The sequence below is a fragment of the Centropristis striata genome, chromosome 5, assembly GCF_030273125.1.
Source record: "Centropristis striata isolate RG_2023a ecotype Rhode Island chromosome 5, C.striata_1.0, whole genome shotgun sequence".
Taxonomy (NCBI): domain Eukaryota; kingdom Metazoa; phylum Chordata; class Actinopteri; order Perciformes; family Serranidae; genus Centropristis; species Centropristis striata.
Window position 1 is genome coordinate 4,953,132 of NC_081521.1, and position 22,161 is coordinate 4,975,292.

At 38.1% G+C, this 22,161-nt stretch overlaps 1 protein-coding gene across 3 annotated transcripts in view; it reads right to left on the minus strand.

Moving 5' to 3' along the window:
* LOC131971693 (prickle-like protein 2) overlaps positions 1-12,563 on the minus strand; it is a 57,061-nt gene extending 44,498 nt beyond the window's left edge. The window contains exon 1 of one of the 3 annotated variants that reach the window (XM_059333250.1): positions 12,325-12,563. The gene's annotated coding sequence lies outside the window, so the exon portion shown is untranslated. Of the gene's footprint in view, positions 1-11,188; positions 12,091-12,324 lie in introns of those variants that run through there. The other 2 variants (XM_059333248.1, XM_059333249.1) reach the window with 2 other exon arrangements.
* Between the last annotated feature and the right edge of the window lie 9,598 nt (positions 12,564-22,161).

Genomic DNA, 22,161 nt, shown 5'->3' on the forward strand with positions numbered 1-22,161 from the left:
CAGAAGCGCTTGGGGTCAGAAGAAAAGTGCATCCTGTGCCTTTTTTTAAAGAGTTTTTAACTTTTTTTTTCACGGGCATAGACACACGGTATATAAAGGCACAGTAAGTAATTTTCTGCCACTAGGGGTCTCACAATCAAAACAATAACAAAAAATTATGAATATGGTCCAGCTGAGGCCTGTAGCTGCTGTATTCAGCTTCTGTGCTTAGGACTTCTTAAGAGTTCGTCGTTCTGGACGATTTTCCCGGGAGTCGAAATATCCACAGAGGTTTCTTCCTCTTTAAACCCGTAAAAACACCTTTCACCTTCGAAATAAGTGTTTTGGCAGAGGGGCTGCTATCTCTCTGATAACTTAAGGTCCGAACGTTCAGGAGGTTTTTATCGAGAGCTTAATCACACACAGAGGTCTCTTGCTCTCTGAAACAAACAGACCTGGTGATTGAAAACAGTAATAACACAGAATAAAGCAGTTTCACTGGAAAAAAATCTGTGTTTATCCAAAGTTATTGGGCGGAGAAAGGATCTCCCGGAGCGGCTCAGCTTGTTTTTCTGATTCAGTCTCCCGATGACTTAAAGCCTTCATCCGGTTTAAATATAGAGAAAATTATAAAAGTTTATCATACAAATGTGGCTTAAAGCTGGATAAAAAGTCAATTAATGACAGTATTTAGCAGACAGTCACAATGCTAACATGTGGGGATATGATGTCATTGACAACCACATGAAACAGACCATTATCTTTATATAAGAATTATTGATGTCTCACGCCATTTAACAATTGTTGGAAACATTTGGGATTAAGTGCACAACTCAACAAAATATGTAACACAGTTCTAACTGTTTTTAGATTTAAAGTCTGTCTGTTTCTAGACATAATGCTTAACAAAGGTTTTAAAACAAGCTACAGTGTAGTTGTAAGCTAATACAGGGCACATCTTTATGATTTTATTAATGTATATTATTTGTAAAACAACTAGAGTTTCTCCTTGGACATGCAGCTCAGGTTTAATTGGTGACTCTGAATTACCCATAGGAGTGAATGAGAGCTTGAATGGTCCCCACTCTTGTCTAATGTCAGCTGGGATTGGCTCCAATCCCCTGCCAACTGAGTTTGGATACGTGGTTAACCCTTTATGGGGCGAAGACCATATACGTTAACTTCTGTGGAAATCCAACTGCAACGAAATTGAAAGAGCCACTGCATAAGGTACATATGACAATCATAACACAAAACAACATGAATAAAAAACATTTAAAAATACCGAGCTAAACAAGGACAAAAACAAGAACAAGGATATGTGACGTAATAAATAAGTATAAAAATAAATGAATGACTACCGAAAATGCTATAATTTATAGATAAGGTAGATAGTTTTTTTTATCAAAAATAAAATGTGTAATCATTCTTTTGAGAATCAAGCATAAGATTTGAAAGATTTGTATAAAAATCTATATCTTTTAAGGGCTTTGTAGAACCTGATAATGTAATAAATTCCCGATAATGTAATAACCCCCGATAATGTAATAAAAATCTGCACTTGAGTCCAATGAAAATGTAAAAAAACCTGATAATGTAATAACTTCCCGATAATGTAATTAAGTGCATTTCCCAATAATGTAATACACTTATTACCAATAATGTAATAAAGTATAACATTAATGGGAGGTTATCACCAAGCACCTTTAGAAGAAGCTGTTGAATGCATTCGTTGTCATGGATACCTCGTTTGTGAAAAACGGATGAACGGGTCAAAAGTTAATAAACATTCAACTTTGACCTGTTGGTGGCGCTAGAGCTCTTGAGCTAGAGTTGATACACAGTATCACCACTTGAACTCAAGTAATGGCTGGTCTGCTGTTAAATTATTACAATATTGGGGAATTATTACATTATCAGGACTAGTGAAATGAAGGCTAACCTGATAATGTAATAACCTCCCATTAATGTTATACTTTATTACATTATTGGGAAATGCACTTTATTACATTATCGGGAAGTTATTACATTATCAGGTTTTATTACATTTTCAATGGACTCAAGTGCAGATATTATTACATTATCGGGAATTTATTACATCATCAGGTTTTATTACATTTTCAGTGCACTCAAGTGCAGATTTTTATTACATTATCAGGGTTATTATATTATCGGGAATTTATTACATTATCAGGTTCTACAATATTGGGGAATTATTACATTATCAGGACTTGCGAAATGAAGGCTAACCCGATAATGTAATAACCTCCCATAAATGTTATACTTTATTACATTATTGGTATAAACATGTATTACATTATTGGGAAATGCACTTTATTACATTATCGGGAAGTTATTACATTATCAGGTTTTATTACATTTTCAATGGACTCAAGTGCATATTTTTATTACATTATCGGGGTTATTACATTATCGGGAATTTATTACATTATCAGGTTCTACAGGCCTTGTTGAGAAAATCTAATTAAATGCTTTTTAAAAACCTTTTGAAATACCTTGTTGAGAGGTGAGTTCTATTACGGGCATGTCCATTTCAGGGATGCTTATGAATATGTGATCAAAATTAGAAAAACCTTCTGGTGCTTTTATGTTGTCAGACTGTGTATGCCTGATTAATTAATCTGTTAAAAGGCATCAGCTGGTCGATGGGCAAGAAATGTTATTTAGCAGTTGGTTACTGCAGCTGATCTCACTGGACTGTAAAATGATGATAAAGCCAACAAAAGATGGTGATTTTTAAATGTGCTTGGGATGCATTTATAAATTAAGTGACTGCTTTTCAGTCACCATAGTCTCAACAACAACTATTTGTTATGTATATGTGGAACTATTGGGTATGTATTATTAAATATCTGATTTTCACATCTGTGCTTGTGAAACATGTCAGTAATGACGTAATGGAGGGTGTCCTAGTTGGCAGGTACATGTTGTGCTACTTCTTCCATCCTTTTATATCATCCTTGTTATTTAGATCAATATAGGTCAGTGAGAAGAGCTGAACTGGAGTATGCACTTTAGCACTTCACAGAAAAATACTTATTTTGTGCATTTCGTAAACATTAACCGAAGATTTATCTATTTTTTACCACTTTAAGTATAAGTATGTCCTTTAAAATCATAAAAGCATGCACGCATATATTTCTTATTTCTTCTTCTTTGGGTTTTTGTGCATGTGAGTGTGTGTATACACATTTGGTGGATAGGAAAATGCTATTTCAGAAGCCCAGTAATGATGCCATTAGTATGAGGATGGAGTGAGTACTAAACCTCAGGGCACAGCAGCACCACAGATGATTCCCCTAGAGTTAAGTTTCCTCATATCCATCAGTCAGCGAGGCCAAACCAGCACCAAAATCGACACCAACAAACAGCAGCAGCAGCATTTATATCATTCTGTCGCTCTCCACAGCCAAATAATCCATACACCTGCAGCCTCAGTGTGTCCCTGTCTCTTTCATCTTCTCTCTGGATGTAACTTTTAATTTAGGGGAAACAGTCTTCCTCTGACTAAGCACAAAGTGAATATTGTTCTCTTAGTGATCCCTATCGTAAGCCAGTCAGCACTTTCTAGGATACACAGAGATTGGGTCGAAACTGCTGAGAGGCGCAGTGCCACGGCGCTAAAGAAACGCACTGTGGTGAATCGAGTTAAACCCCGAGCTTTATGAATCTCTGCGCCTCTGAAGCCTCCTCCTCTATTCTCATAGTTCACCTCCTTTTCTTCCTTTCATCCAAAAGAAGTGTGTGTCTAAGGCAGGGGTGTCAAACTCAAATACACAATGGGCCAAAATGTAAAACTTGAATAAAATCGTGGGCCAACATTGAACAAATAAACCTTTTAATATATACCAAACATGTTTTGCTTTAACATTAAATATGGAACCAGCAACGCTTATAAACATATAATATATAACTAAATAGTGCAGACATGCAAAATCAAATTTCAAATAAAAAACACATCAATGTCATTCATTTACAATAATAATATAATAATTTGGTATTGCCTCGCGGGCCAAATAAAATTACACTGCGGGCCAAATTTGGTCCACGGGCCAGAGTTTGACACCCCTGGTCTAAGGGGACATTTTGAACTTGAGGCCTCACAACTGTCAAAAGGACTGGCCAATGAGAGAACAGAGGAGCAGATGGCAAGAAGAGTGTGTCCAGATGGGAATTTTTGGCCAGAACAGCGAGGTTAGTGCAGAATCACCTCGACACTAAGTGGCGAGGAATCTTTAAAGAACCAAAATGAGTCAGGACGTTGGTGTTGATGAGTCCTGAATAATGTCGCAGACAGGACCATGACTTGGCTTTGGGAACAATTACAGAAGTTTGCTACGATGGAGTCACAGTGGGCTCAGCACTACAATAAGCTTTAATGAGCAAGTTAATGATTGGTTTATTCTAACCAATTAAGGGGCTTTAATATGGCACTTGGGAGAACATTAGTCATCAGACGGCAGCAAGCCGCAGGGAATCATCCAGGATCAACTTGAAGAGAAGCTGATTGTGGTAACGACCGGTTGGAGGCTAAATATTCACCTTTCACTCCACGTGGAAATCAAATCAAGCCATCTGTACACCTCAGATGTTATTTAGAGCATGATTCACCGGATTTCCTCTCAGTGTATTTTAAACTGAGCATGCTCCTTTTAGCTTATGGGCTGCAAATGTTCTTGTTCACAGTTAAGATTACAAAAGGAAGTTATCTGCATTCATTCCTTGTGGCAACATTTAAAAAAAAAATATATTCCTCAACACCATCATCACCCCAACCACACAACTAGAATTACTCAGTTAAAAGACAAGGCCAACTTATTGGAAAAATCAATCTTGGTGGCTGCTGAGTGTAGAAAGAATAAAGTCTATAAAGGAAGAAACACTCAATACTCATTAATCTGCTCACCAAAGCAAAGCAGAACGACCTCCCTGCATGAGCCGCGAGTTCCAACGCTAATATTCTTAAATCTTTTTTATGAGTACAACCAAGTCTGGCTTTGTTGCTTCCTCAAATTAGCAAAAGCAAAAACATCTTATATTACTACAAAGCAGTTGGGATTCGGTGAAAAACGTAATAAAAACAGAACGGAATGATTTGCACAGCCTTTGCAACCTGCATTCAACTGAATACAGTACAAAGAAAATATATCTAATGCTCAAACTGGGAGACTTTTCTTTTTTGTAAATATACTCATTGTGAATATGATGCACTCTTTATTTTAGTTTTACACTGCATTTTGGGAATCTGGGTTGTTCTACATAAATGTAAGGTATTATTGTTCTTTCACTTTGTCTATCTTGGAGTAATAGGCATGTATCTTTAGGTCTAAAGTCACAAGTTTCACTGAATAACTTTTAAGTGTTTTGACGTGCAGTTTGTGTGTCAGGATTACAGAAAAACTGCTGGCTCCCGAATTTCATGAAACTTGGTGGAAGGTTGCAGCCTGGGCCAAGGAAGAACCCATTTCATTTTGGAGTGGATCCAAATCATGGGGTGAAATTACTTTTCAACTTTGGTAATATAGCGAGAAGGGGTACTTGTGCTGCGTTCAAGTGGTGTCCTAATGTTCGGAAAGATGGGTTTCCTGATCACACTGCAAAAAAGCCAACTTGTATTTTTTGGCCTAAAACAGTGATTTAAGTTGGTAAAACTTGGAAATATAAATTATTGACATTTAGGGCAATAATGTAAGTTAGCACAACAAAGGAAGCCAGTTGTCTGCTCAAAAACAAGTTGGCGAGTTGTTGTTACTTATATCATTAAGTTGGGGTTCAAAACAAGGGACAATAGTTCTGCTAACTCTTATTTCTTTGTTGTGAAATTCGGTCATGAGCGAAAGCTAGCGGCTAACTGATGCTAACGGCTAACTGATGCTAGCGGCTAACTGATGCTAGCAGTGCTGCTTGTTACAGCTAAGAGAGTAGCCATTAGCGTATCAATGCTAACTCAAAATGCGGTCACAACATTAGCTGACATTCATAGCAGCGTTACAATCGTGCCAGAGAAATTCAGAGTTGAGCAAACTCAAAAACAAAACTTAAAATATTTAGTTTAATTGTCCAACTTAAAATTTTATCGAAGTTTGTTGCCTTGAAATTTTGAGTTCACCCAACTTTTCTTTTTTTGCAGTGCATATTTGATGGCTCACCTGATCCCTTTGCTCTTTGTGTCATGCACATATTGGAATCAGGTATCAATGTGTTGTTTAAATCCTCTGAGCAATAAAACACAACACATCTTCTTTGTAGCATCCACATTGTTTCCACATTGTATAAAGGAAGTCTGGAAATGGTACCATCCAAGCAGCATGTGAACGCATCATGCCGGTGCTATTCTATTCTAGTTCTACATTATTGTGATCAGATGCAGTTTTCTTTCAGATCCAGATGGCTTTTATGTTGTAATTGTGGATTGTACAGGATAAGGCTGGCAATACTCTGATGTTCTGTTATTGTCATAGAATCCTATTAAAATATCCGGAACCAACTCTGTGTGAGTCTCTATTTCCAGACTTTCCTGCCCTGACTGTGGCTCCGAAATCACTGGTTACTGCTGAAGAAGTGAAAATAGGTCACCAAAACCTACTTTCATTTTAAAATAAGTCGACACATTCATTTCCTGAAGCAGCTGGCCAGTGTAGTTTTTAGCCAATGTTGCAGTAATCAAACAGGAATAAAAAGTGTATTATTAAGGGACAACTACAGATTTGGTGCTGTGAGTATTTACAGCTGCAGGAGGGTGTGTGTGGGGTCGACTCAAAATAAACTACACTGGCCATGTCCATTGTAATGCAGGAACATGTCACCCACTGCAACACTGAGTCTCACTGATGTGTTTTTCTACAACAATGTAGGCACAAAGGAATAACCTGATTAGGGAACACCTGCTAGCAGGATGAATTCATTGTTGGTTTTGGTCTTTTAATGGGATTTACTGAGAGTAAGAATATACAACATCAGCAGACTTATCTTGTAAGAGTTTTAACTGCTGTCCATTAAAGGAGAAGCACATGTTGTGGCCAAGGATCCTGCAGTTTGTAGGGGATTTATTCATTCTCTGAAGTCCCAGGTAGACAGTTTTAAGCTGGGGTTTACCTTTATTATGCCTCTTTATTATCATGGTAAATCAGGTCGATTCTAGCCAACAGGGTACCTGCTGCTGGTTTGCCCTTTTACAGTAGATCTTTCTCAGACAGTTTTATGATTCACAAATGTTCTTTACTGCTTCTATCTGTGTTGGAGCTTCAGTTAGTTTATAGGGTTATGTCACACCGCCTGAAGATAAAACCAACTTCAAGAAACTTGTAACTGTGTGACTAAAATTTACAATTATTTTGACATTTTATGTTATTTTCATTATAAGTCAACTACAGAATAAATTGGACTATTTATTGTATCTAAAACAATATTAGAACCTCTCTTATTGTAAAAATATGATACAATATTAAGCAACATTAAGATGCGTTTAATAAATAATGTTCCTCATATAGCTTTTAAAATATAGTTCGTTTATTATAATGTTTTGATCAGTTTTAGTCCTGCGTACATTAACACTGCTGATGCAAATAAACCTTTTGCAGGATCTGAGAAGTTTAAGAACTTATACCGAGTTATTACCTAACATTTTTCATGTATAAAGACCAGGCAATTAGCAGGATCCAATACTGTCTTTTCAGTTTAATACTTTTTTGTGTACAAATTTGGATTGTGCCCTTAATATTAACGTTTTATTATGCCACAAGCTAGCACCAGTTGTAAATGTATTCGTAAATAAAACATGTCTTATTTGGTTGTTGCAGTTAGGATTTATTGAAGGCTTAAAAACCATAACAAATATGAATATTCTTTATTTCTCTATTCAAAATGAATCATGAAAAATGGAAGTGCCATGTTCCAATAACACCAAGTAGTGAAAGAAGATCTGAAATATGCAAACATTTCCATTTAAAATGCATGCTAAACATTTAATAAATGATTATTACCCTACAGATACAAATGTGTTAACTTGGTGTTTAAGTTGTTTTGTAAAGGTGTGATAATGGATGGATTAAAATGGAAATGACCCCCACTGAGGCTTCATATGTGTAGCGCCCAGATTTCTGTGCATCACCACTGTCACGGGATTTGTGTACCAAACAAATGTCTCTTTATGTTGCAGAAAGTCTTTATCACATACACATGTGGTCGGCCCACCTCTCCAGGTCAATTTCTGTTTTTGCTCCATCTATTCATTAATGAATCAGTTGATTTCTGCAACTTTTGTTTCAGTGCTGTCACCTCAAAAATCACTATTTTTGCTTAATTCTACATTCTATGTAAGGGCCAATAAGGGCCAGTTCATTAATAATAATTTAAGTTAAAAACAGTTAAAAATGAATGATAATAATTTCATTGTATTTCATGCAATGCTAAGAGTATGTTAGTTTAAAATATACAATTAGAAATGTTTCAAGGGTTAAAAATGTTTCTAAGCGTTAAATTTTACATTGTGATGTCACTATATAGTGGTAACTATGGTAACTGACTGTGTATCTTAAGTTTCGTTTTTAGTCATGGTGGAAGCAACACAGTCTTTTGACTAAATGTAGCGGCACTCCGTTTGGTCTTCCTTCTTAACTGCGCCACTTCTATAGTCAGTCGATAAAAACACTCTTTTTCCACGCGAACGACGAGACATGACAACTTTGTTGTTTTTAAGTAAACATTTTAAAAGACAAAGAAGTTGTCATGTCTCGTCGCTCGCGTGGAAAAAGAGTGTTTTTATCGACTGACTATAGAAGTGGCGCAGTTAAGAAGGAAGACCAAACGGAGTGCCGCTACATTCTACATAAAACTTTTAGTCAACATTACCCTTTTTTCCATTTTTTTAAAATTATTTGTCAGTACACACATCCAAGTGTCTGATTTTCTTCTTTTATGAACTTACCTTTGTGGTTTAGTTCTGGGTTTGTTTAACAATCAAGTAAAGCTGCAGTCTTACATGCATCATCAAAGGTTCCTGACGTCATCTGTGAACTCCTCCTCAAACAGTTACAACCTCACAAGTTCACGTGACGGAGCGAAAAAGTACAGGTACATACACACGGATATCTAAAAGTGTCCCACCTGAGGCGTTCAGTGCCACAGTGGTACCTCGGACAGTTATTAGTAAAGTGAGCCACCTGGGTCATGTGGCGTCATGCTATATGTCCTGATTTACAGTCCTTGTGTTGTGAAAGAAAGGCTGCTTCCGTGGTTATCATCCATGTTGAGTTTTTCTCTTAGATGACAGTGTATGCTCTTTGTTCTGGCTGTGTCTCGTGACGGGTCTGCAGTGTGCTGTGTGAGTCTCGGGCTGCGTCACCACTGACTGTAATGGCTGAACACTGCAGGGTGGAGAAAGCCCTGCAGCCTGCATACATTTAAACCATTTTGTTCTAAAAAAAAAAAAAGAAGAATATCCCTTATCTGAGACGTTTTCATGAGAAAAGATGAGATCAAATTGTGCTTTGAGCAAGTTAATATCAAGAAGTGTCAGACTGCTGTTCATTTCTGTTTAAACAGTCAAATAACTGCAAGGAACTTTTTGCTAATTTGTCAGAGATAGTGAGCCGTAGTAAGACTGTGATCAACAAAGTGTTTGTGCAATGAACACAACATCAAAAGCTTGAGTTTTAAGGGAGCAAAACAATTTGGACGGAGCCGGTCTGCCCCATTACCTTCTCAGTGGATACAAATTCCCATTTTAATTTAATCAGGCACAGCAGGACGAGCTCATGGGGTCCTGCATGGAATTGACTGTGGTGCAACACAGGTTTCATTTCCTGTTCAGGAGCTTTTTTTTCTTCTTCTTAAAGCCACTGTTTTAAGCTACTGTACAAGTGATCACCATGGCAACCAGAGCTATCCTAAACATGCAACAAAAATGGATAAAACCACAACACGAGAACAGAAAGCCACTTCTGATAAATTCATCTGTAATTACAGAGGCGAAATCTTTTATTTGGCGCTCGCTGCATTTTGTGTAGGAGGTTTACAGTAATACATGGTTAAGAAGGGGGTAATTTATCCAAGAATTTCCATCTTTTCATTTCAATCCAGTTCGCAATCACCCTCATCCTGCTTTATCGACCTCGTGCAAAGAAAGGTCATAGCATATCTATTATTAAATGACTCAGTCATGGTATGTTACATTATTAATCACCTCAGTGTAGCCTATGAGTATGCACAGTGTGGCTCCGAGTGTGTTATTTATGTTTAAGCAAAAAAAAAGGCCTCACAGGATCAACCGAACACTTACTTAATTACCACACCAGTCAGAGACAGACGTCAGAATCATAAATAAAGTCACATTTAACCTTTGAAAAATAAATCTCCCAATGCTGGTAATTTGTCAGCGGGCAGTGAAGCGACTCGCTATGTTCGCACTAACTGAACATGAATGGTAATGAAACTCTAAATACCAAAAATGTCCTTTGTGGGAACATAACAAACAGCCTTTGTGTTGCTGATGCAATTGTATAACATCTGACAGAGCCACCTGAACTGTCAGCATATCGGGGCCATAAAAGCAGCACAGAAGCAGAAATGTACTGTGAAAGCACCGCATGGGGCAGAGCAGCAAGAGCTCTGAGACACCCGCCCACCCTTCCTGAATCAGCCGTTTCTGTGGCGACCAGAGCGGAGGGGGGTGGAGGGAGGTGCTCGGTGAAAGTGAAGAGACAAACATTTGAAACCCAGTGGGAGAAACATGAAGGAAGGAACGGATGGATGGAAGGATGGATGGATGGATGTGGGGACAGATATAGTGATGGATGGGTGATAAAGGGATGTGGCAGGGTCAATGGGGAGCTCGGGCTGATTCCTCAACATCACAGTCGGTGACAGATTGACAGTCGGAGGCAAACAACAGCAGAATCCACAGTGAAAGCGACAAACACGGAGGGTTTTTTTTTTTTTCTCTCAAAGGCAGCCCAGATCACGGTCATGGCTCAGGGGTTTAAACCATCTAGACACTGCCGCTCTGTGAAATCTCATTCGGCCATATGGTCCTATTCAAAGCCTCGTATTTCTCTGTCCCCTCTGTACGCAAATCACACAGGCTGGAAGTAAGTCATGGCACATTAAGACCCACTTCACAGGCAAACTTCAAAAAGAGCCAAAGTTGATTCAACAAGTGGTGCAATGGTGGAAATAATTCAGGACTGACCTGCTGATTCCCTGCGGTAAACACTCCTGAGCTGCCATGACACACAAATTACATTTCCAGGATGCAACAGTACAAGCGACAAGTGTCACACGGCAACATGGAGGAGGAGAAGGTGCTGAATCCTGCAATGTTTGGTTCAGATGACGGCTTCGTATCAAAATAAAGACGATGAAGTTTGAGCTCATTTGTGGCCATATAAATTACTTTTAATATGATTGTGACACTTTTAGACAAAGTGGACATATGGGCAATAAAATCTACTTCGTAGCAAATTAATAACACATTGTGCTTTGCACAAAATGTCACAGAAATAACAGCTTTGCATGATCTTGCTCATTAGACGGATAAAACGCTGATGAAAACCTCATTATGTAATGGATTAGACTTTGATCTGGAAATATTGTTACAATCTTATACCACAGTGATCGCATTCTGTCAATGCTACAACAATTAAGGCTGGGTGCAGTAGTTCTTTTGCGCAGTTGAGACAAAAGGCTCACACTAAGCTCAAGAAAAATAGTGGAAATCTGACAAGCTGCAGATTTCCCTGACAGTTCTCAAGAAATGCCTGTGTCCACAGGCTGCGAACAGAAATGTATGCACAATCTGCATTCCATCAAATACTGTAGTCCTCCTAAAGCGCAGCATTAGAGATGGCACTGTCTTCATCATGTTTTTTTTTTTTTTTTTTTCCTGTTTCCAAACAAGACTGATATAACAGTTGCAGAGCTGAAGCGGTTCCCACTCCACCCACTTTCTCTTTCAGGGACACATGGATTCACACATGGGGGGAAACGGATGAAATCAAACGGTTCATTCCTATCAGAGGCTTTTCCCCAAGTCCCTGTGGTCTTTTTCACTTGTCAGTCAAAGAGGTAAACAAGCCTTCACACATACAAAACATACGTGTAAAAAAAAAAAAAAAAAAAAAAAACCCACTCCAACTCGTCACATTGCGACGCACGCACGGCTAATGACGGATTCGCCTCATTTCTTATGAAAACTTTCAGAAATCCATTTGTTTGTTTGTTAAATCCGTAAATCCTCTTTATGACAACATCAAATCATTATGATATGGAAGTCAAATTGGCACTGCGCTACTGACAGTACTTCATCATGAGGCTGTTGAGACTCACCTGTTTGTGTGGCTGGTCTGGTCGTCAGCGTCCTGATGTGGCGAAGCTGCTCAGACAGCGGCGGAGGTGCGTAGGGACTGGACTGAGTGGCTCACACTGGACGCATACCAGAGGACTGAGGGTCTCTGCGCTGCACTGCACAGCTCACAGCGCTCTCCTCTTCCCTCCGAGTCTCAGAGACAAACACCAGCTCTGCCTCTGCTGCCTCTCCCTCTCCGCCTTTCACACGTACTGTAGCAGCAACAGAGGGAAGGCTGGGGGCTGCAGCCTCTGTGATCAGCACAAGACTCTCTCTCTCTTTCCCTTTTCCTCTCTCTCTCTCGCTCTCTCTCTCTCTCTCTCTCTCTCTCTCTCTCTCTCCTCCAGGCTCTGTGTTTCTCCTCAAGTCTGGCTACAGGCAGCCATAACTGGGGAGGCTGAAAAACAGTGAGAAAGTGTATATAGCTGAAGTTGGCTCCCTCTGCAAGTATTTATGTTGTGTGTTAGTGTGTGAGAAGCGGCGTGCTCTGACAACAACAATGCACACAAGCGTACAAGCCGTGGGAGAGAGATTTACTCCTGCCTCCTCCTGCTCCCCCTTTTTCCACCACCACCTACCCAACCCACCCACCCACCTACCCACCCAGCCAACCTCTTCTTCTTGCCAGCCCCACACCAGCCTGTTGAAGTGAGTCATCAGCTATCAGCCAATCGTACGGTGGCACACGGCCTCCGATTAGAATAACAGGAGTATTTATGCATGTCTGTTTTGAGGAGATGAAAATGAAATGGAGAATTGTCTGGGAGGACTTGACATACTTTGCCGTGGGTGGGAAAGATCAGGTGATATTTCAAGAAATCACAAAAGGATTTATATATATTTTTATATATATATATATATATCACACCAATATATATATATATATACCAATCTCCTTAAATTTATCCTTTACTATTTCCTTTATTTTCTAGTAAGCAAGGATCATTGTTTTTGTTCTCACAACGCCTTTACAAAGCATACATATATCCATAATTATGATAACAAATGCACCGTATTCATCACTGCATAACTTGTGAGGTGTGACTCACTGTGCTATATGATTCATGATATCAAGGATGTTGCCACATTTGAGTACAATAAAGTCTGACCCGTGGTAATTATTCAGAGAAAATCAAGGTAGGGTATTAATAGAGCACAAAGTCGCTGCTCTACTGTGTAACTACGCACTGACCTGCTCCGCGTTCTCTGCCTGCTATGAGTGCCCTTCTGTGTAGTGAGGTGGGAGGAGGTATTTTTGGCGTTCAGGGTCCCAGAAGTTAAATTTCTGTTCACTTTCTGTGGAGACAACGTTTTGGAGCAGGGCTTGGATGGACGTTCACCTCCTATGGTTGAATCATCAGTACAAACAATGAGCAACTGTGCTGTAAAAAAGAAAAAAGAAGAAGAGTCACTAGTGAAAACTACGATTCCCAAGGAGCATTAAATGAATCACAAAGCCTTCACATTTACACCTGACCTCCAAAGAAAAATGACAGCACCAGTTATTTGTCATATTTTTAAGCATTGTGGTGAAGCAATTCATTCTCAGTGCAAACTATTTGGACTTTGACCCACACACTGATCCACAAGTCACACACTACAGCAGATAATAGGTTTCTCTCCCAGGTGATGCTCCTGGTGAGTCTTTTTGTCATCAGCCTGGTCTTTATGGCTGAGCTATAAGAAAGAGAGCTTGTACAAACTCCAGGTTGCATATAATGACTGTCTCAGAATCCTGCTCAAGAAGCCCAGGGGTAGTAGTGTCAGCAAGCTTCTTTGTGATTTATTGTATTGTATTTTAGTTTTTACCAGAACCTGTTGTCTTTTAGTCTTTTAATTTTTTTTTTTATCCTGCCCTGTTCTTTTAGTTTTTATCAAAACCTGTTGTCTTTTAGTCTTTTAGTTTTTATCCTGTCCTGTTGTCTTTTAGTCTTTTAGTTTTTATCCTGTCCTGTTCTCTTTTAGCCTTGCCATGTCTCTACACTGTCAATCAATATGTGCTGTGTGTGAGTCTGAGTGTGTGTTTGTGTGCGTGCATGCGTGTGTGTACATACAGATGTGTATGTGGGGGAGGGAGGGGTGGGTTTTGTCATTTTATTGTCTGTTTTTAATTCTTATTCTTTTTTTTTTCTGTAAAGCACTTTGTGTTACATTTCTATGTATGAAAAGTGCTATATAAATAAAGTTTGATTTGATTTGATTTGATTTAGGGATAAACAACTTCCAGGCCACCCTGAGAAGACTGGTGTATAAGTTTATATGTAGACTGCAGGAGTCCCAGAATAATCTTATTATACAGTTGACCAATCCAAGGTGTAGTTCTGTTAGATACCAGTCCTATATGTGGAAACACTGGCATTTGTGTCTTTAAGAGGAAGTGTATAAGCACTGTTTTTTTTATGCCACTTTTTTTTACATCTATTTATTAGATGCTTTTTTATTGAATTTGCATAAGAACTTTTTTTTATATTAGGTGATATAACGCCTTTTACACTGTATGTTTGTTTTATGTACTGTATGTGATTGTATGTCTATTTGGATGTTGGAGTCTGCAATTAAGTTTTGATATTGATACACTCTCAGAAAAAGGGGTAAAAAGTCCTTTTTTGTCCCCCGAGGTACAATCTACACTAATGTACCCCCTAAGGCCAATTATTGGACCTTAAGGTACCTATATGTACCTTTTTGAGGGCCAAAAAGGTAAATATGGGTACCCAAGTGGTAAAAGGTACATATATGTACCCTTCCTTTTACATGCTGGGGTACAATAGACAATCTGTGTTAGGCTCTACAAATTACAGTAGCCTAAATATAACTATTGTTTAAATAATTATTTAGTCTTTCTTCAGCAGTAGGTTAGTTATACTTTTATAACTTTAAACAATTTTACATTGTTTAGTTAAATGAAAATGAAATGGGAAATAAAAAAACAACAAGATTCTGATAAAGTGAAAACTTATTTATTTTTTGTATAATGTAGATACACAAAAATATATAAAATGAAATACTGGTACAATACTGTACCCCATAAAGGCTAATTTTGTACCCTTTTTAAAGGTCCATTTTTGTACTTCAAAATAAGGGTACAAAAAAGTACCTTCTGAGGGTACTGCCCCAGTGACAAGCCATTGTACCCTTAAAGGTACAATTCTGTACTCTGTACTTCTGTATTTTCTGAGAGTGTATGAGGTTGGACTGAGGTCAGAAGGCCAAAAGGACTGAGGGTTATTTTCCTTTTGAATCTCACTTCTTCTTTGGGTAGAGTGGATCGGGACATCATCATCACTGAAGCCAGTGCAACCCGGTGAGTGGGAGCCAACTCACATTGATTATAGGTCCTTCAGCACTGCGCTGACAATTGTACATTGTTAGCATCACTGATAATGCCATCCTGACCCATGGGGGAAGTACGGCCTTATCAGACAGGTCGCCCCGGGGAGTGTAACCTAACCCCCAGTACCACACTGAGGTCATCTGCACTATTAGTGCTTTTAGTACCACTGATAACACCAGCTGACGCACAATGGCAGTACGTTGCTGTATTAGACAGGTCGCCCCTGTAAGTCTGAATTAGCCCCATTAACTCTATGGAGTCTGGGGCTATTTTGTCCATTTTTTTATCCTTTTCATCCTGCCTGTATACACCACTTAAAAATGTTTAAATGCCATGTTGGTATTTTTTTTTCAGCACAACCTCACCTATTTGACCTATTAATAATAATAACTTATTATACTGACTTTTTTATACTGACTTACTGGATCAACATTTTGAACCAAAAGGAAAAAAAACAAGGTAACACTTTACAATAACCATCTAAGTGATGTTTATAGATGGTTTATAAACCAATTATTAACCATTTACAAAATTCTATACATATTTATTCTTTAAATGTTTTCTAACAATTTCTTAAAGGTATAAGAATAATTTTGAAATAATTTACATACTTAATATGGTGTTAAAAAAGTTATGAGTGCAAAACTATTAATAAACTAATAATTATAATGTAATTGTTTGTTTATGGTAAAGTAAATATCAATTTACATTAATATGCCATCTATTAAAAAAATAAATTATAGTTCAACATTAATACATTTTCTATTTACCATTCTAAATGGCCTATATACGGTTTATAAATGATGATTAAACATTAATAAACTATCTGTTTACCATTTATAAATGATGGTTTTTGTAAAGTGTTACCAAAAACAAAAAAACAACATAAATGTGATCTTGTGATTGTGTGTGATCCTGTCATCCAACTCTGTTTTTTATTCTAGTGAGACTCTATTTTATTTGTGTCTTGTGTGTTTAGTGAGCAATTTTTTGTGTGTCTTTTTTGATACACAATATTTCAATAAAGAATTTGAAATGATGCAAATGTGAACAAAGGTTGCAAATCTAACATATAAGAGGGTTCCATCCAGTTCTATCATTTTATACTAAATCTATTTGAGCTTGTCTCCAGTTTTACTTGGTATATCATCATCAAACTGAAACTGGCCTCATGGAGTTTACAGCCAGAACTTTAGAGGTAAATTTACAGTAGGGCTCCACGCTGCTTTGTTTTCTAGTCTGGATGTGGTGAAGAAGTCTGGATTTGGAGCTTTTGGAGAAGTTAACACTTTAGTGCTTTAGTGCTGTTAGCTACCTCAATGTTTGCTGTGTTCAGTGTTCTGTGCCAGTTCACAGCACACTGTAAAAAATGTCTGTAGATTTTACGGTGAAAAACTATTAAACCATGACAGTAAAAGACCGTAAAATGATAAATGAGTTAATTCAGTTTTAGTAACAATTAAATACTGTAAATGTATATATCAGCCAGAACAGTATTTTTACAGGTTTTAAATAAATAATAATAAAAAAACATTACTCTATTACTGTAAAATACATTGGCACCGTGTTTGTAACAAAAAGCATCACTGTAATTTTTGCATTTATTTTTTGTAAAAATACTTTTTCTCACTGTTAAATTTACTAAACACCATATCTCTATCAGAAATATACTGTAATATTTAATGGTAAAATCTTTAATTTATGCGGCATTTATAAAGTATTTTCTTGTCAATTATACGTCAAATCTTTTGATGGAAAAACCTTTTATTTATACGTTAAAAAATGGAATAAATGCAATCTTAAACGTGAAATCAACAGTGTCAACATCTTTTTACCGTAATATTAGAAAAAAGTTGCACCGTATTTATTACGGTAAAGTTCTGGCAACCACAGCTGCCGGTTTTTTACCGTAAAAACAACAGGTTTGTTTTTACAGTGCAGAGACTCTGAATGTCAATCAAACTAGAGAGAGGCAACCCGGCTCAGACTGGATCACGTATCTCATGTACAGCACCTTTAAACTTCCACCACAACCTCCAAGCCATTATAAAGAAACTGAAAATTATTGACGGTTGTGTAATTTTAAATCTCCAAACACTGTTATTTATCTGGATCGACATCCCGCTTGCTGAATAAATTGGTAATTTTCAAGGGTGACACTGGAAATCGATTGTGAACAGCACTTATGGCCGGGACAAGATTTAATTTGGTGCCAGACTGAGATAAGAATCAGATAAGACGTGGGACATCTGTGAAGTGTGCAGCACATAATGGAATAAATGTAACTCAATAACTGTCACCAGAAATTGTTTCAATGACTGTAGACCCAAGATTGTGGTGGTCTATTGCCAGGGTCTCACATCCAAATGATTTCTGTCCTGGTGCAGAAGGGGGAATAATTCGAGCCACAGGGCGTGAAGGTGAGGAAACAAAGTAAAAGGAGGGTAAGTGAGGTAAAGAAATCAATAGGTGATGTCTGAGAGGAAAAGGAGAAGCATGTGAGAAGAAGAAAAGGAGCCTGTTTCATATGACTCAAATGAATGCTGCTGTGTAGCTGTTACAGTCATTTCCTCTCCACACATTTCTGTTGCAGGCTGAAAATAGACTTTGCCATCAACTGAAAATAACAGAACATCCTGATGATTTTATGGCTGAGGCGCACTCATTCCTAACATGCTTTTTTTGTCTTCTCAAATTTCTATCATCACAAATTACTGTGATAGAGGACAAAATGTATTCATTTTAATACTGATTTAGAAATGTACCAATAGAAATGGGAATAATAAACAGTGAGAATGAGATGACTTTCTTGATTTAGAAAATAATTACATTTTAAAATTTTTATAAGTTCTCCGATCCTATAGATACAAATAAATAATAATAAATAAATCACCTGAAACTAAGAAATGTTGTGTTTCCGCAGCTTAGAATGAGTGAACCGACTGAACCCTCCAAACTGAGGCAGGGATTTTTTTTAAAATTGACAAATTTTTCATCATAGCCAAACTATAAAAAAATGATTTATTTTCAGATTTATAATTCTCCAGTGGTCCTTGAACAGATAATGTGACGAATGCTTCCTCAGGAAAACTAATCAAATCCAAGCTGTGAATAGTATTTCTTTAAAATTACTTCATTCTACATTTCTCTTTTAAAATTTCACCCACAATAAAATCGCTTGCACTAACAAAAAAAAACATTAAACAATTATTTAAATTAAATTCTTAAATAAAAAAATAAATAAATTAACATAAATTATTTTTCTTTTGCAGCATTTAAAATTCATCAATATTTAAAAAAAATATTATTTAAAAAGGGATTTAATAACAAAATTGCTGAACTTATTGGAACAATATTATAACTGTGAAATATTACTGTTTTGCATAGTTGTGGGAGCAGTTTGTCTGCAGTGCAAATGTTTTAAAGAATTATAAAAAAAAGGCTCACAACCCTCTGGTGTAATCTTTAACAATGTGTTGTATTGTATAAGATGATGTTGTTTCTAATGTAATATAATCAGCATAATAAATACAATGTATCCGTCTAAAAAGTACAAGAAACAACATATTAATTGGCATAAAATGGAAAGTTCTTTAAATGTGCATTTAGGTAGAGTGAGTAAATGTACTCGACAGTTTTCCAAATTTAGTTAAAACCACAACATCATCCTGAAAAATGTCAGAGCTGCTCTCTTTAGACTTGTCACAATGATTAGTGTTGCTTTGACATCGATCGCAGCTGCCTCTTGTTCATGAAGTCGGTAAAAGATCATAATTTGTACAGCTTCAAGATAAATGACTTGATATTCTTGGAATGAAACATTTCACTTAAGGTGTACAACACAAAACCTTTCAGAGGGCACGTCTCACAGCTCCTCATTTCAGAAATATATAACAATAAGGAGGAAAGTGTTTTTCTTCTCTCCTCATCCCCTCACAATACTGGACCTTGTAAAAGCAGCTGTATCCTACTGAGAGTGATCAATGACATGACAACCGCATAAGACTGTGTTTGACATGTCGCAGACTTCAAAAATATCAGCAGGGACATGAAGACATTACTCATTCCACTGGACTGGCTTATATTAATGGAGCAATGTTTCTCTTTGATATATAACAGAGCAACTTTAGGAAAGCAATGGTGTCATTTCCTACAGATCACAGTGCTACATTTAAAGCATGCAGACTTGGTCTATTTCCACTAAAACCATCATTCACAATCATATATTCATCAGTGGCCATTGTTCACCTACAACAGCACAATCATATCCATTGGATTGGTATTTTCTTCCACGCTGCTGTGGCCTGATCAATCGCATCTATAAATACCTTATCCTGGTTATTTCTGTCACAAGTGAGAAGACATGAAAATGATTTCAGTGATTATTTAGTATGTCAAAAGGAGATGATTCATCAGTCATAAAAGGAGACGAAGACCAACTGAGGCTATTTTACACCTAGTGCAACAGGCAGCACAGCGCAGCTGTAAATGCTAGTTTCAGATGCAGTGATTGATTGGACGGCTAGAAAATGGCCGGGACTAACCCCTAAATTCCACTGAATGTGTAACGGCCGATATGCATTCATTATAATCACTGTGTGAGATTCCACCTACTCCGTATCCGCTGCGTAGTGAGTCCGTCGGACGGACGACGGAGCACATCGCATCAATTCGGCACAGAGCAGATCGTTCGGGGCAGGAAGTCGTGCACAGACACAGAAAAACCCCCATCTGGTATATTTTCAAAATAAAATACCTCGGGTTCACGGCAGATCGTATTTCACAACTTGAAGATGTCGTGATGGGCGGGGACAGACCTGGATGTTGATTCCTAGTCCAAAATCATAAAATTATCTATGACCCGTCACATCTTTTATATAAAGACAACCATAAAAAGAAAGTGGCTTGGAAAACCATTGCAGGAGTAATGGGAGTGGATGGTATGTTACTAAGATGGTTCAATAAATGTTTGAAAGCAAATGATCTGTTCTTAAATGAGACATTCTGTAGTCTGGTTATATCACTTGATAACACGTGAATTCGCGAGATCTTGTGCGTCCTTGGGACTCCGCTGTCCTCAACAGTGCGGATCACAGACGGATCCGGTGTGTGTTGACGGACTGCGGAGATACGCAGCCATTGCGGACGGACCCGTGTCCGAGTCGTATCGCATCCAGTGGAATCCTGGGGTAAGAGATTGACACGATATGGACATCAAAGCGACTTACATTTGAGAGATCATACAACACAAGCAAAGATGAAGTCAAGAAACAACACAAGAATTAGCAAGAATAAGTGGCATATATTAGGTTAAGTCCTGTTACGACGTAAGTGCTTTTAGGACGTAAAGACGTAAAGCCTGATTTCCACCGGGCGCGTTACTGCAGCGTCACGCCAGCGTCGCGTATGCCGTTGCAAATAGGTAACACTCTAATCAATGAGAGCATTTCCACCGGGCGCGTAGCGTAACGTTACTGCAGCGTCGCGTCAGCGTCTCTACGCGAGCATTAGGTAGGACTTCTATTTCTCCGCGAGACGCTGCCAAATCGCGTGAATCTCAACAGAGCAGATCGCACCAGACACCAAACACTTCCGCCCCTTTCAAAATAAAACACAATACGCAGTTCATGCAGCCTAAAACTACTTCACATCAACATTATGTTATGACCGGGGCACCAGATCAGCAATCAATCAATCAAAGGGTCTCAGAGGATTGGCGACACGGACAACAAGAGACTGATTGTTGAAGTGGAACATCATACAATCATTTATGACATAACATATTGTTTTTATAAGGATAGATGGTCAGATCAACATATCTTTCACCGCAGAGAAGCAAAGTAAGTTGGTTTTTGTTGTTGTTGTTTACTTTATACACACAGTTTATCCATAGACTGTATAAATAGAGTTTAAAGTTTATCACGGGATCTTGCGGTCTCCCGTATGGTCAGGATTATCGCCTGATCTCATTATCTCGCGTGTATATACGGCCGGCTCGCTAAACTGACGTGCTGCTCCTGTAACGCGCCCGGTGTGAATCCCCAGTAAGTGTTTTTGGGGCGCAAGTGCAGGTTTTTTTTGTGTGTGCTGTGTGTTCATTATGTGTGTAGACATAGGGGACTGTTGTCAGATCAGGTTGAGGAAGAGAGAGAGGTGTGTGGGAAACTTTGTGGACTCTTGGCTAATTTTGCGTCACTGCAGCACAGGCAGCACACACAAGATGAACGCCGCTGAGTCTCTCAGTCCCTCCATGCCGCCAGCAGCCGGACGGACAAGCAGCAGACCTTAGCCACATTGTTTTGAAAGTGAATACTGTAGTAGTAGACTATATTGTTTTTTTGCCTTGCACCTTACTTTGCATCTAGATAATGTGCCAATTAATTAGCAAAAGTTGAGTTGGATGCACATGCACCATGCCCTTTAGACCGTGCACTATAGGCCCCTTACTGTCTGCAAAACTGGAGTAAAAGAAACAATAAAACAA